This window comes from Cyanistes caeruleus, chromosome 3 (assembly GCF_971803275.1).
Source record: "Cyanistes caeruleus chromosome 3, bCyaCae1.hap1.1, whole genome shotgun sequence".
Taxonomy (NCBI): Eukaryota; Metazoa; Chordata; class Aves; order Passeriformes; family Paridae; genus Cyanistes; species Cyanistes caeruleus.
Genome location: NC_141703.1, coordinates 64,647,495 through 64,661,017, shown reverse-complemented (window position 1 = coordinate 64,661,017; position 13,523 = coordinate 64,647,495). Strand labels below are relative to the sequence as shown.

The window sequence follows — 13,523 nt, the reverse complement described above, 5'->3', positions numbered from 1 at the left end:
AAGGCAAGGATTGATCCTTTCTTAATTTGAGTGAGCAATGATGCCAAGGTCATGACTAGAATAAAGCATGCTATGTATCTAGCTTTTTGTGAAGCCTGTGTCTAGCAATCCACCCCCAGAATCAAATAATTGTAGGTTATAGTGACTGTTCCCTTTGCTAAAATTTCTGATGCACAGAGTCTGTACTTACGCAAGGTGAGCCCTGCTCTGTCATCACTCAGCTGATGGGCACTGAAAATGGAAGTGCTTGTGATCCCCTATCAGTGCCAGAAATATCTGGGTAAACAGTGGACAGGAAAGAGAAACTGAAATGAGCCTCCAGTGGATGAGAAATAGATTTTGGGCTCCACTTCTCAGACTGTTCTTTTCAAGAGAACAATGTGGGATGGTGCAGATGTCACAGTGGTCTTTTTCTTCACCACACCAAATCTGAACATCTAGAAAACATACTAAAACAAAACTATTTTGACACACAATGTGCAGAACTTTTTTAAATATTTTCCTGTTTTCCGTTTCAAGAGGTCATAGAAAATAAGGATGGACTGGGACCTTGGAGGCATTGCCTAGAACAGCTCTTTATTACAACACAGTTAATTGCAATTAAAACATTTTGGACATCTTTTCAAAGGTGGTTGATTGTGCTGATAAATTCTTAGTTTTGTATTGTCACTAGCTTAAACTTGGTCCTGGTCAAGCAAAATCAGTTTTGTTAGCCTGAGAGCATTTTGTTTCTTTTGTTGTAGTTGCTGTTGTTGTCTGTATTAAGCTTTTGTGTCAGAGTTATTTTTATGATTCCAAGGCAAACCATAAAAACAAGAGAAACAATAACAAAGAGCAGACAAAGTCCTGTCAGATTTTTGGTTTTTTGTTTGTTTGTTTTTTCATTCATTTTGCTTTGAAACCTTTTTAGTGCAATTATCAAAAAAAAACATTAGATGGGTTTGGTTTTATGAATGCACTACAGAAGGGAAAAAATCAGTTCTGTGGGGAACTGTTGTTCCATCTCTGGAAAAGGGCTCGCTGTCAACCGCTTCCTATCCATTGTGGAAAGAGCAACGCTGTTCATGTAATTAACACTGCAAATGAACCAGCAAGCAATCAGTCAGTGATATCTCTCCAAAACATGCAATATTCACTGGGGACACCTCTACAGAGAAAAATCATTGAGCCATATAGTTTGGTCAGGAAATGCATTAATTTATGTGAATATGAGCTTTGTCTCTATATGCATGGAGTTTTAGTGGTGGCAGGATCCCACACCCTGTTCTCCCAGACATGATAAGTTGTGCCAGATGGTACATGCACATTCCAACGTGATTAATAAGTTCCTATAAAATGATCAGACCACATATTTTCCACATAATTTGTTGAGGTATCAATGCAATTCCCTTGTGAAATTGTTCTTACCAGCCTCTGCATTTGCCAGTGAAATATTAGGAATAATAAAAAAAAATCTATTAGATTTATGTATCCTTTTCAAGCCCTTAAATCCTTTAACCTTTAAAAAATCCTTTAACCTTTAATCCTTTAAAAAGAGAAGCTGCTGTCAAACCAACAGCAGTTAGTGACAATGGAAAGACTTCAACAAACAGAAAATTTCTGAACATTTTTCTCAGCAGGAATTCATCTATATGTATCTCTATATATCTTTATTTCCGTTGTTGGAGGAATGAAAAAAAATTCAAGTCAGCCTCAAACCTTCCAAATCAGAATATTCTGCGATTCTGTGGCAACAAAGCAAACAAATAAATAAAACACTTAAGATCAAATAAAATTTTGCACGTAATCTGTGCTTTAATCTCTTTAGACATTTTCAATAAAGAATTGGGCTCTCAGAGAGCTGACATAATAAAATACTTTAAAAACTTCCTTCACAACAACAGAAAAAGTTGGAAATGGGTTTCCTGTCTCAGCAGAAAGGACAGTATATTCTGCTGCCAGTGAAAGGCACCCAGAGCAGCAGCATGATTCCTTGAATTTTTAAGAACTATGTCCTTATTCCTGAACATTTGTATTTTGTTATGTCTACTCTTCATCCTAATGTATGTTTTTGACCAGGAAAGGAAACGAAAAGTGTTCATCAGATAAAAGAAATATTTCTATATCATGTTTGGGGCTCACTCTTCCAATTCAATAGCATAAAAATTACTTTAGAAATTGTTTTAGGGTACAATTTCAGTTGAAATTGTACCTTTATTAATTATTCTAAAGAATATTTGAAGGGAAAAACATCAAACACATCCAGTTTCAGATGGTAGTGTCTTGGATTTCTGCATCATATGCTCCTGTTTTGATTTAGGTTGGTTCTCATCCTACTTAAAACAAGTAAGGCACGAAGAATTCATTCTATCTATTGATTTTGTGCTTTTCATCTTTACAGTTCTTGAGGCCTTCAAGAAGTTTCCAGTATTTAATTTCGGAGTTTCTATTTCAAATAGCATTTTTTGCTATTAGTAATTAATGCTAAGTTATAATTTGCTTAGATACGTAAATTCCCATTTATTACTTTATATTTATTAAAAAGAGGTAGTACCTCTGGTCAAAGTGGAATTTCCTGGCACTTTCTGTTCTGTGCCACCCCTTTCACACTTCACACATAACCTGGAACCACCTACACTTTTTTTCACAGATGCACCACCCCCTTAAGTGGCCACAACTCCAGCTTTCTCTTACAGGGGAGGTGAGAATTCCCAGGACTGCTGAACAACATCTCTTTCTGTCTCTCTCCTCTCCTGTGGTAATGGTCCCCTGTCACAAGTGAGTCGTCTATCTAGACAAAACACTTCTTACGAAGTAACAAATTACTTCAGCAAAAGAGGGCAATTTAAAATATTCAAGAAGGTCCACTGGAGGAGCTTTCTCTTTTGGGGCTGCTGTCATTTCTCAGGTTCCCCTCCCTTCTACATGGGCCATTTGTTGGCTGATTCCTCTCCTAGGAGAAGCTGCAGGGTATCTTCTCTATCATCTTGTTCCCGGCCAGCGGAACAGCTGAGCCCTGTGGCTTGGACATGTGCCACTGGCCTGCAATTGCCTCCCTGAAGTTTGTTGTGTGGTTTCTTATCTACATTGCTTTCAGGCTTGTTTTTCCCATTGCAGCCTATTAAGTCAGACCACAATCACTCCAGAAAGTTCATAAACCAATACACTGTTCACTTCTCTGAAAAGGTCAAGAGCAGGCTTTCTATGACCAGTACTGCTCAGTACTCTTGTGCAGTGGCATAATATCTGAGTCTGTTGTATGTAGACAAACAACTGCTCCAGCAATTTTAGTACTTAATATTTAATGCTTGCTTGAAATGATTATTTACTTAGAACATTGAAACGGATTTCACTATTATTTTGTATAAATATAAAAAATAAACGTTGGGCATTGAGACATCTTTTTGTTTAAGGAGACATGATAAACACTGATGAAACAATCTCTTTCTAGCAAAATGTTGTCAAATTAGCAGAAGAGCTTGTTTTCATCATTAAAGTTAGAAATAAATACAAAAAGAATTCCTTAAATGAGCTGGTACTTTGGTAGATGAAGATATTTTGTGTGGTGGACTAAATGAAAGACAGACATCAATTATTTTGATAATGATCAAATTTTATCAATATGCCATTGGAAATATAAAACTGCTGTCAGAAATAAAGCCAAATGTCTTCACCTCTTACAGATCTAATCACTTCACAATTAAAACTGTTGATATGCTAAGCTTTGTTTCTTTGTTTGCTTTTACATCTTTATTTTCAGGATGCTCTCTCATTCTAATGTAATTTCACTCAGTTTTAGGGTTCAGTGAACACATTTTCTTTGCACAGGACTGTGCAGCAATGCCTTTCTTTCTTTTCCTAAATTACTTGAGTCAGTTTCCCAGATCATGGTGAAGACTGACATGAAATTTTTCTTCATTTTATTTTTTTTCTTTTTAATTTGGATTGCTTCTGCATCCTTCGCAATGTTTCTGCTTTCTTAGAAAAGGATCAATAGCACAGTAATCTCAGGCAGAGAGCTTTGCTGCTTCTCAAGATACAGCACCTCTTCAAACAAAAAAGAGGAAAGGAAAGACTCAAACCCCAGCTGTCTGATGACTCTATCTCTTAGCTTGCTCCTGTGGATCTTGCTTTGGTTCAGAGGATGGTTCACTCGCTCCTAAGTTTAGAAGACTAATAAGCAGTTTCCCTGAGGCTGCACTTGTTTTCACTCCCTCCATCTTACACAGCATCTCCAACCTATCTCCAAAGGCTTTGGGTGAGACTACCTGTCCTCATTTCTGAGGGAGCAAATCCATCCTGTCTGGCTTCAGAGGCACTGAACAATGCCTGAGCCTCATTTGCTGTCACTGTACAGAAATGGTCTCAGGGTTAAGGCCGCAGCCACCCCAGCTTGCTCTTCTGATGCTTCAGTAGACACCTGTAACTGGAAGGACTGTTTGTGCAGCCCTGACTTGCAAATATTTACTTTATAGAGTCTATAAATGACCACTGATGATGCAGTCAATATGAGTGTTTGCACAAATGAGAACTGTTCAGCAACAGCTACAGAATTACAGCACAGATCTGAAAGCAGCAACAGCTCCCATACATTGCTGGACAAAAGGTAAAGATTGATTGAAATCATCATGACATTGATGACTGAATCTCATGGCAAGAGCAATTTTAGTGACAGTGTAGGAAAGCAATCAAAATATTCCAAATTCTAATCAAATGCTAATGAAAACTATCCTATGAGGACATTCTCAAGTAATAAAATTTGAATGTAAAATCTTAGCTGAAACTTGTATGAAAAAAACGAGAAAAACTTTCTATTTTTCAAAGCAAATCTCTTCAAGTTACATGATTAATTCACCTAGTCATAGGGAAAAATCCACTCTAGAAAACTGATTGCAGCTTTTTGTCTGCTGAAACATTGGTGGTTGCCACAGCAATAAGTCAAAATGTGATTAATGACTTCTTCTTTCCTTTGAATTTAATCTCTTTTGTGCTCTTTGTTCAAAAGGAAACAAATTCAAGGGTTTATATCTGTGGTTTTGGCAAACTCATAGCAGTGCAGATGCCAGCAAAAGACATTTCCTTTTCTTTACTCACCTTCAGCACTGTCACTGAAAGATAGTCTGATGAATTTCTGAAACATTGCTATAAATGAATGTGAAGATATTTCTCCCCATGCATAAAAGAGGCTATCAATTTTCCAAAATATTTCCCTTATAATATTTTGAATATTTAGAGAAAAACATATTCATATTTGCTTTAATCAATTGCCCTAATTTCTGAAAAATATCTATGTTTCAGAGTTTATTCCAAATACTGAATATGCAAGATAAATCTTTTAAAATCAATATGGCCTTTACATTTCAAGACTGCAAGTAGGTACATTCCCCTTGTGAGTAGACACCCTATGGGGCACAGAAATCTTCAATTTTTCCTCCTCTGAGGAAAATGCAGAAAATACTGATTAAAGGTGGTGCAATAGCACACTTTGGAGGAATAGGGCATAATTATGGAGTAGTGAAAATTTTTATTACATGTAGAGAGGTTTTTGAAAAGGTAGATTCTTCATTTAACATTCTGAATGAAGAGCTAGATTTTATGTGAAACATTGACAAAAATAAAAATTGCTCCCAACAGCTGTGAGACAAAAGGTAGAACTAGTTCAAACATAAGTGACAAACAAAACTTTCCACCTTGGTACCTTTGTACCACTCTACATTATCTTTTACACACATCATTATATACTATGCATTTCCATTTCTATTCAACCCAGTTTCTCTGCCAAAGCAAGATTTTAAATAAAAAGAAAGAACAGAAGTTCTAATGATCACGGAATATTCTGAGTTGGAAGGGACCCACAAGGGTCACTGAGTCCACCTCTTCAGTGAAAGGCTCATAAGGGGGTTGAACCCCCAACCCAGGCTTTATTAGCACCATGCTCTGACCAACTGAGCTATCTCAGGTTTTGTAGAGCCTCCATATAGATTAGGTGTCTGAGATGTGCTGTAACATTCTATACTGAGAAAACTTCTTAATATATCTTTTAATATTTCAGGCTTTTTTTTTTTTTTTTTAATATGTCACTTATGGAAAAAATATTGAACCTAAGGCTTCTTCATACTAAGCAGAGCCAGAGCTTTACAAACACCTGAGTTGTGCCTCTGAAGTTAGACTTGTGTTACAAAAACCTTATTCATGCAGAAACTATTAAGTGGTCTTATTGCTATTGTTTTTTTCTTTAAAATGCAGAAGGGAACCAGCCTGATTAGATGACCATAACGGTTTAATAAGCACATAAAGCCACCTGTTTAATATTATGTCTTCTTATTCCATGAATTATGAATGTTAGAACAAAAATTACTCACAGAGATTTCCTTTATTTAATGTTAGCATTTTTAGGAGGCGTCATCTACTGTAACCAGTTACCATGTTTGTAAGACGTAATGCTGAGTTATGAAAAACATTAAAAAAAAGATGTTTTTCATACTCCATGACTCCAGCTTGCTTAGGGCAGGGCTGGCAGCTGAGCTCTCTGCCTGGGAAGGGTGGATCTGAATAACCTCAGGAAGGGTAAAAGTGAATGCCACCTCAAGTCAGCGATGCAAACATCACAATAATGAACTGATGGTAGAGCAAACTAGCCACCACACCCACCAGCACACAGATGCTCTTCAAACATCTGATTTTGTGTTTGAGATAACAGGACCTGTGTTATGTTTATGCAGTAGCTGAGGCTGTTCAGAAACATTGCACAAACTTCACAACCAGGAAAGGCACAAAACTGACTGGGCTGCAGACATTGCCATGCACAGGAGTAGAATTGCTATATTGAAAATAAGGAGGTCATGTGTGGCACCAGCATGGCTTCACTAAGAGAAAATTGTGCCTGAAGAATTTGATGGCTTCCTAAAACTGGAGTATTGCGTTGGCACATAGGGGAAGAGCACCTCTGCTATAGACTGAAAGACTTGGGGTTGTTCAGCCTGGAGAAGAGAAGACTCTGATGATACCTTCTGCTGGCCTTCCAGTACCTAAAAGCGGCCTATAAGAGAGCTGGAGAGGAGCTTTTTGCAAGGCATGCAAGTGTTAGGACAATGGGGAGCAGGTTTGAACTCAAAGAGAGTAAGTTTAGATTCAACATTCTTCATTATGAGGTGGTGAGGCACCAGCACAGGTTTCCCAGAGAAGTTGTAGATGGCCCATCCCTGGGAGTTCTTAAGGCCAGCCTAGATGGGGCTTGGAGAAACATGGTCTAACAAGGTGTCCCTGACCAAGGCAGGGGTTTTGAATTAGACAATCTTTAAAGTCCCTTCCAATCCAAACCATCCTGTGAATTTGCGACTCTATGAATTTAGTTTTGAGGAATTTCATAGAATATAAGTATTTATATACTTATATACCATGTAAAGTCCAAATTTTGGGTGTAGGTACTTTTGTCCTGCTTTTTGCTCACAGATGCATCCAAATGTTTGGCTTTTCCAGCACTCTGGTAACTAGAAAAATAACACAGCTCAGTAAAGAAATATTTTTTTTAAAAAATAATATGCATGACTTCAGGATTTAGACTTTATACAGTGACTTCTATTCATGTAAAGTGCATCTGCTTTTTCATTTCAAAGTGCAGGTTGCACATTAGATTTAAAACAGCAATCCACAAACACACTTCCTGTTTGAAGAAGGAGAGTTCTGTAAAAGGTACTCGACAAAGATGAAGGCGCACGAGTTGCCACCAGCTAAAAAAGATTGAATGCGTATTCAGCTGCCATTGAAGTGAGCGTGTTTAAGTGCCTTGTTGAGAGGCACTCCAGCTTCTCCTGTCTGGGATAATACTCACCCTGTGAGAGTTAACATCCCTCTAGGTACAGGAGTCAGCTGTGCACTATGCGCCTCCTCTGGCTTCTTTGTGAGAAAATGCCTCACAGGTATGAGCCTCAAGAAAGAACCAGAAGTCACTTGGAAGAAGTGAAAGCTTGGAGAGACAAGAAGTAAGAGCCCCAGACCTACAGAGCCTTCACAAAAAAACAAAGTCTTGGTGCAGTTTTAAATTCTGAGCTGAAAGACATTATCCAGTAGTAAAGATGAATTCATAATTATTTAATCTAAACAAGGTACAGAGAAACCAAAGTATTGATCCTGAAATATATTTTTAAAAATGGAATATTTTCAGCTTTCGGGAGGAACCAGTAGAAATACACTATAGTAAAGACAATTTTTAAAACTCTTTGTCCACATAACTGAAACCAAGTTTTTCTGTTGAATTCAATAGATTGGCAACAACATTCAAAGCACATAACCTGAACCAAATAACACTGGTTGAGGACACAGTTTGTCCTTGACCAGGGTAATTTCATCTTTTAATTTGTACCCACCATTTTGCATATATTCAAGGAGGCTTAATATAGAAGTAGCCTATTTTTTTCCTAAATGCCACTTCCTAAGTACTGGGAATTAACCATCTTTTAGGTTATTTATAACATATATAGAGAAAATGTTCTTCTTATTTGTGGAGGTTAGCATCTGTTGTGGTTTTCCTAAAAACCACATTCCTTCAAAAGAAAATGTGAAAACTATTATTTAATTATTTAAGTAATTTTTATTATTTAAATTTTATCATTTATAAATTAATTTGTACTTAATATATATTCTTTAATAAGTTTAAAATAATTTATTTCAAATTATTCATTTCAAAAAGAATTTAAATCCCTTCAAAAAAAGGAATATAAATCCCTTGTTTTTTTCCTAAGAAATTGTTTCATGTTAAGTAGTATTTCAGCTCACTGGATGATATTTGAAAATTAAAAGTGCAATCAGTCATATTTAGAGTTAAAGAGAAACCAAGTTAATTCTGTTGTTATTATTGTGTCAATAATTCATAAGACATCTCAGGTCATTGTTTCTCTCTCTTAACCCATGGTTCCTCCAGTGAGGAATGGTTTCACCAGAATTAAGCCATAAGAAGTTAATATGGTAAATGAGAGCTAAATTTCCAGAGTCTTTTCCCATCCAGATTTTGTATTTGTTTGTCAGTGTGTCATGGTTAAATGAAGAAGAACCTAGAATCCCATAGGACAGTGAGAGACAACTCTCAGTGTAAGACACACAATGAATGATGATTTGCATTACATACGTGCCCTCCATGAAAACCCAGGGAATTTGTGTTTTCCCTTGGTCTTTGACAACAGTATATTCTGTGGTGATTTCTCAAGAGGTCCCAGGTTATGAGGCATTAGTGAACCTGTTCGTGTTTCTGGCCACTCTGTGATTTAACTCTGTATTTGCTATGGTTTTACTAGGAAAGCAGATTATCAGTTGTCCCCAGAGAGGGAAAAAAATACATTCAATAAATGAAATTAGTAAGGAAGTTGTGGCTGGTCTGACATAAGTCCTTGAGGTGCTTTTATGCCATCACACAGCAGAATTTATTCAGTGTGATTCACAATTCCAGAATCACAACACTGAAGTGTGATTCCTGCCATTCAGGGTAAGAAGGAACAAGAGGGAATTTTTTTAGTCAACACACATAGCAAGGTTTGTTAGAGCCATGAAATCACGGCCTAAGTTCTCAAGGACTTTTTCAAAAGATATAATAAAAAAAGTCTGTATTTTATGTTTCATGCCACCTAGAGGATTTTCAATATTAAACAGAATTGGAAAAAGCATAGGAGACTGGATAAAAAACCGCAAACCACAATACAAGAAGAAACCTGGGAAATCTTTTTTAGATCATTATGCATTTTCAGAGATCAGCATCAAGGGAAGGGAACATAACGTAACCAAGTTTCACAGCAACAACAGTAAATTCAATTGCTGACCTAACAAAAAGACACATCCTGTAAAGGCTGATGACATCTGAATGCAACCATATTAAGAAATGTCTCAAAAATTATTTTGAATGCCGCCAGTGAACTACAAAAATATTCATACTCTTTTTCAAGTCAGGAAAGTGACAGCAACTGATATTTGGATGTTTCATTAAGGGATTTGCAGACTTGCTGTAAGAATGTCTTTAAGGAAAACTTTTGTTTTGCCTTAGGAGGTAAAAAATACAGAAAGATGTTAGTGAGCCTGGTACAGTCGAGTGTCTGGAATAGTTAACTTTTATGAAGTGGGAGATGAGACAATACAGAAAAAATTTTTAATACCATTTAACAGTTTTCAGTAGAGTCATTCAATCAATTTCCTATTCTCCATTAGAACCACAGACCATAATGGCTTTGTGTGTATTAATGTCTTAAATTGTGCCCAGGAATGTTCCCAGACACTGGTAGATGTTCATCTATACTGACAAGTGACTGAAATGTCCCCTGGTGTCATTTTGGCACCACTCTTCATGATACCCAACTACAGGGTCCTGCAGGTGCCTTTCCTGGAGGGTCTTTTGTGTGTGTTTGCTCTGTTTTTGGAGACTAGGAAATTCAACAAAAGCTCTACCAGCTGGCTGTGGTGCTTGGGATGAACATGTAATTTGCTGGTACAGAGTCATGTGTCAGCCACTGAAAGGTTGTGGGATGGGTTGCCTTGCACAATCACTGGTGCAAAACAGAAATAATCCAGGTGAAAAGGTACTTTTATTTAAACTGGTAAAAGTGAGAAGAAAGTGAAGTTTGAAATTCAAATAATGATACCAAACAATGTTTCAAATTAACTTTGTTTTCCAGCAATTACACATGGTATGTCTGTTATTTGACAGCAGCATGAGAATGAGCAATTGAGCAAAGAAACCAAGTATGCAGATAGTTAATTTTCATTAATGCAGTTGACAGGGCAAGAACATAAAATTACAGATATATAATGTGTATTATTGTTGCTGTTATTGCATAGGCCACATAGATATTCATATATAATAGTTTGTCTCAGAAGCAACACCTCATCTTTGTCATTTGAGGAATTCTCGACAGAAAGGTGAACTCATTTAGAGACAAAATTATCCCTACAAGTTAATCTGAGTACTGTTTAGAAACAGAAAACAAATCAAACATTAGATAAATAGAACATATAGAAAAATACTGATGGTTCAGAAAAGAAGCCATGAGAAGGAAGAAGATAACCGTGTCATGGGCCTTACTGTTGTCTTCCACAACAAGTTAAATCAATACAGCCTTTCAAAATGTTACTCTATGTCTGCATGATTCAGTGCAGGAAGAATTTAGCCCTGCAGCAAACTTGCTGCATTCTTCCTATGGACTGTGTGTGTGAGTTATATATAACCATGACCCACAAAGCTTTGCTTGGCGAAGCATTGGACCCAGTCTTCTTGCAAGCATATGGGATTTTATTTTGGAAGGCTGTTTTTATCCAAAGTATTTCTGCTGAAGTTGAGATCCAGCTTCTTACTGACTTAGTGTTCTGGAAAGCTAGGCTGTGTGCACATGTTAAATAAATCCCTCTCAGACTGGTGCCCATTCCCTACCCTCAGGAAAAGTGGTCTGGCATGGCTTATGTCCATATGGCTCAACTGCCTGCCTCAAAATATGATGTCCTCATCTATCCTGCCTGTCAAGAACAGTCTGTGGTCCATGTCATGTCCAGAATTGTGGGCAAACATGGAACTGCAGTCTGGGATTTGCTTGGGAGGGGCCTCATTCACTGTATAACTGCAGCAAGGGGTATGCTAGCAACTAAACTTTGTGAGTGGCCAAAGGATGGTGTGTGAGCCTGAACTCCACTCCAATCTAGTTTCCCAGACCTTCTCCACTGGGCATTCCTACTGTCCCTATGACTTTTGAAACGTTTAGGTCTTGCTGGCTTGCTCCTGCCTACATTTCTGGACATTAAGAAATGCTTCCCCAGCAGACAGGATTTCAATTAGCATGAGGAAATTTGTTTTTGCTTAATCTAGAAAAGTAGGCACATAAATATAGAATATTACGGCCTTGACAGAAGCCAGAAAACACACTGGAGTTAAGAATGTTCTTAATAGAAACATATCAAAAGTACAAATCACAAAGCAACCAAGTGAATAACAAAAAACAATTTAGCCTTTCAAAATAATTGTATTCATTTAAGCCTTTTACGTTGATAAAGGCAAAGAAAATATCAAGCAATTCATTAGTTCTTGGTAAAGGAAACTACAGGAAAGATGACTCTGGTAGATTAACAGGCTGCTTTTGGAGAGACAAAATAATTTGGAAATTCCTATAAGTATCAGGTACCTTACAAATGACCGTAAGAATTTTTGCATATTCAGAGTCAAATCAGTGTTCTTGATGGCTGCACAAAATTGGATCTCTGTTAGAAATCAGATTATGTCAAAACTGTATGAACAGCAGTGAAACTGTTATCCCAAAGAAAAGGAGTTCTGAGATAGTTACTGGTTCTTTTTCTTTTGTCTCTTTTCCCTATTGATTCTATGAAAACCAACGCTTGGATGCTTTTAACAGGTTTTTGCTTTATTTCTGTAAGTACTTACATATATATAACTGTATCTTTTATATACACATGAAAGCACCTGAAATTTAGCAGCTTATTATACAAACATAAATCTCTATGTGGTTTCCTGCTCTTAGTAGGACCTGAGAAACCGGAGCAGCATAAACTGTTTCTGTCACATTGATGCCATAATGAGACAACAGAAGAACAGAAGACCTTTGAAATTTCATCATGAGATATTTCTGACTCAAGATAAATCTCTGTCGTTTACTTGGGCAGCCTCAGAAGTCTAATTTTTTGCAACAAAATTTTCCACTTTAGGGTGTTCTGATGATTATATTCAAACACATGGGCAATATTTTTTTATGTTTACTTAAAATAGTCCAAAAATTATCTGCTGTAACACAAGGAACACCAGTTCTGCAGGCCAGCCATAATGAAAAACTTTTGGCAGAAAGCCATTCTGTAAAACTTTCTAGAAATTTGAAGAACCCATTTCCCTCCCTATTTTTTATTAAATCTTTATTTTTTTTAACTATAAATGAAAAAAAAAAGAAGAGAAAATATATCTCTAATTAAAAATATTTTTTTAATATTTTTTCAACCATTGGAACAGTTTAAATGACCGTTTTGCCTTCAATCAGGCAAGAAGAACAACAAAGCTAAGGAGACACATGCAGTACACATATTTCTAAGTGAAGACAATATTTTTGGCAGTTTGTCTGAGGTCTCATAAAAGCTATCATTTGTGCAATCTGAGCAACTTCCTTAATGAGCCATCAGAAATTGTTTTTCATAATTGCCCATTTTTGAAGGCTCAAGTAATCTCTTCATTTCAGTCTCTTCCATACAAGGGTGAATGTTTTTAGAAATTATGTGGTTTAATAACTTTCAACTTCCTAATAATGAAATAAATATTACCTCACCAGCACAAGTGGTTTGCAGCTATTAAATGGATCACAGGCTAGGGATCTTAGCTGAAATATTTAATGGTGGAAATGATACATTTTCAGATACTGGACTAAATACTGGTGAAGACATATGCTGCAATAAACACATCTACGTACATAGTAGCTAGGTGTGAAGAAACTGAAATGTTTCTCCACATTGCCAGAATTTGAAAATTACTTTAAACATTTAGATGAACTATTTGTTAGGTTATAAGTCTTTTCATGGAG

At 36.7% G+C, this 13,523-nt stretch overlaps 1 long non-coding RNA gene across 1 annotated transcript in view; it reads left to right on the top strand.

Moving 5' to 3' along the window:
* Positions 1-13,523, top strand: part of LOC147654200 (uncharacterized) — a 48,321-nt gene that overhangs the window by 23,830 nt on the left and 10,968 nt on the right. The gene's annotated exons all lie outside the window — the stretch shown is intronic.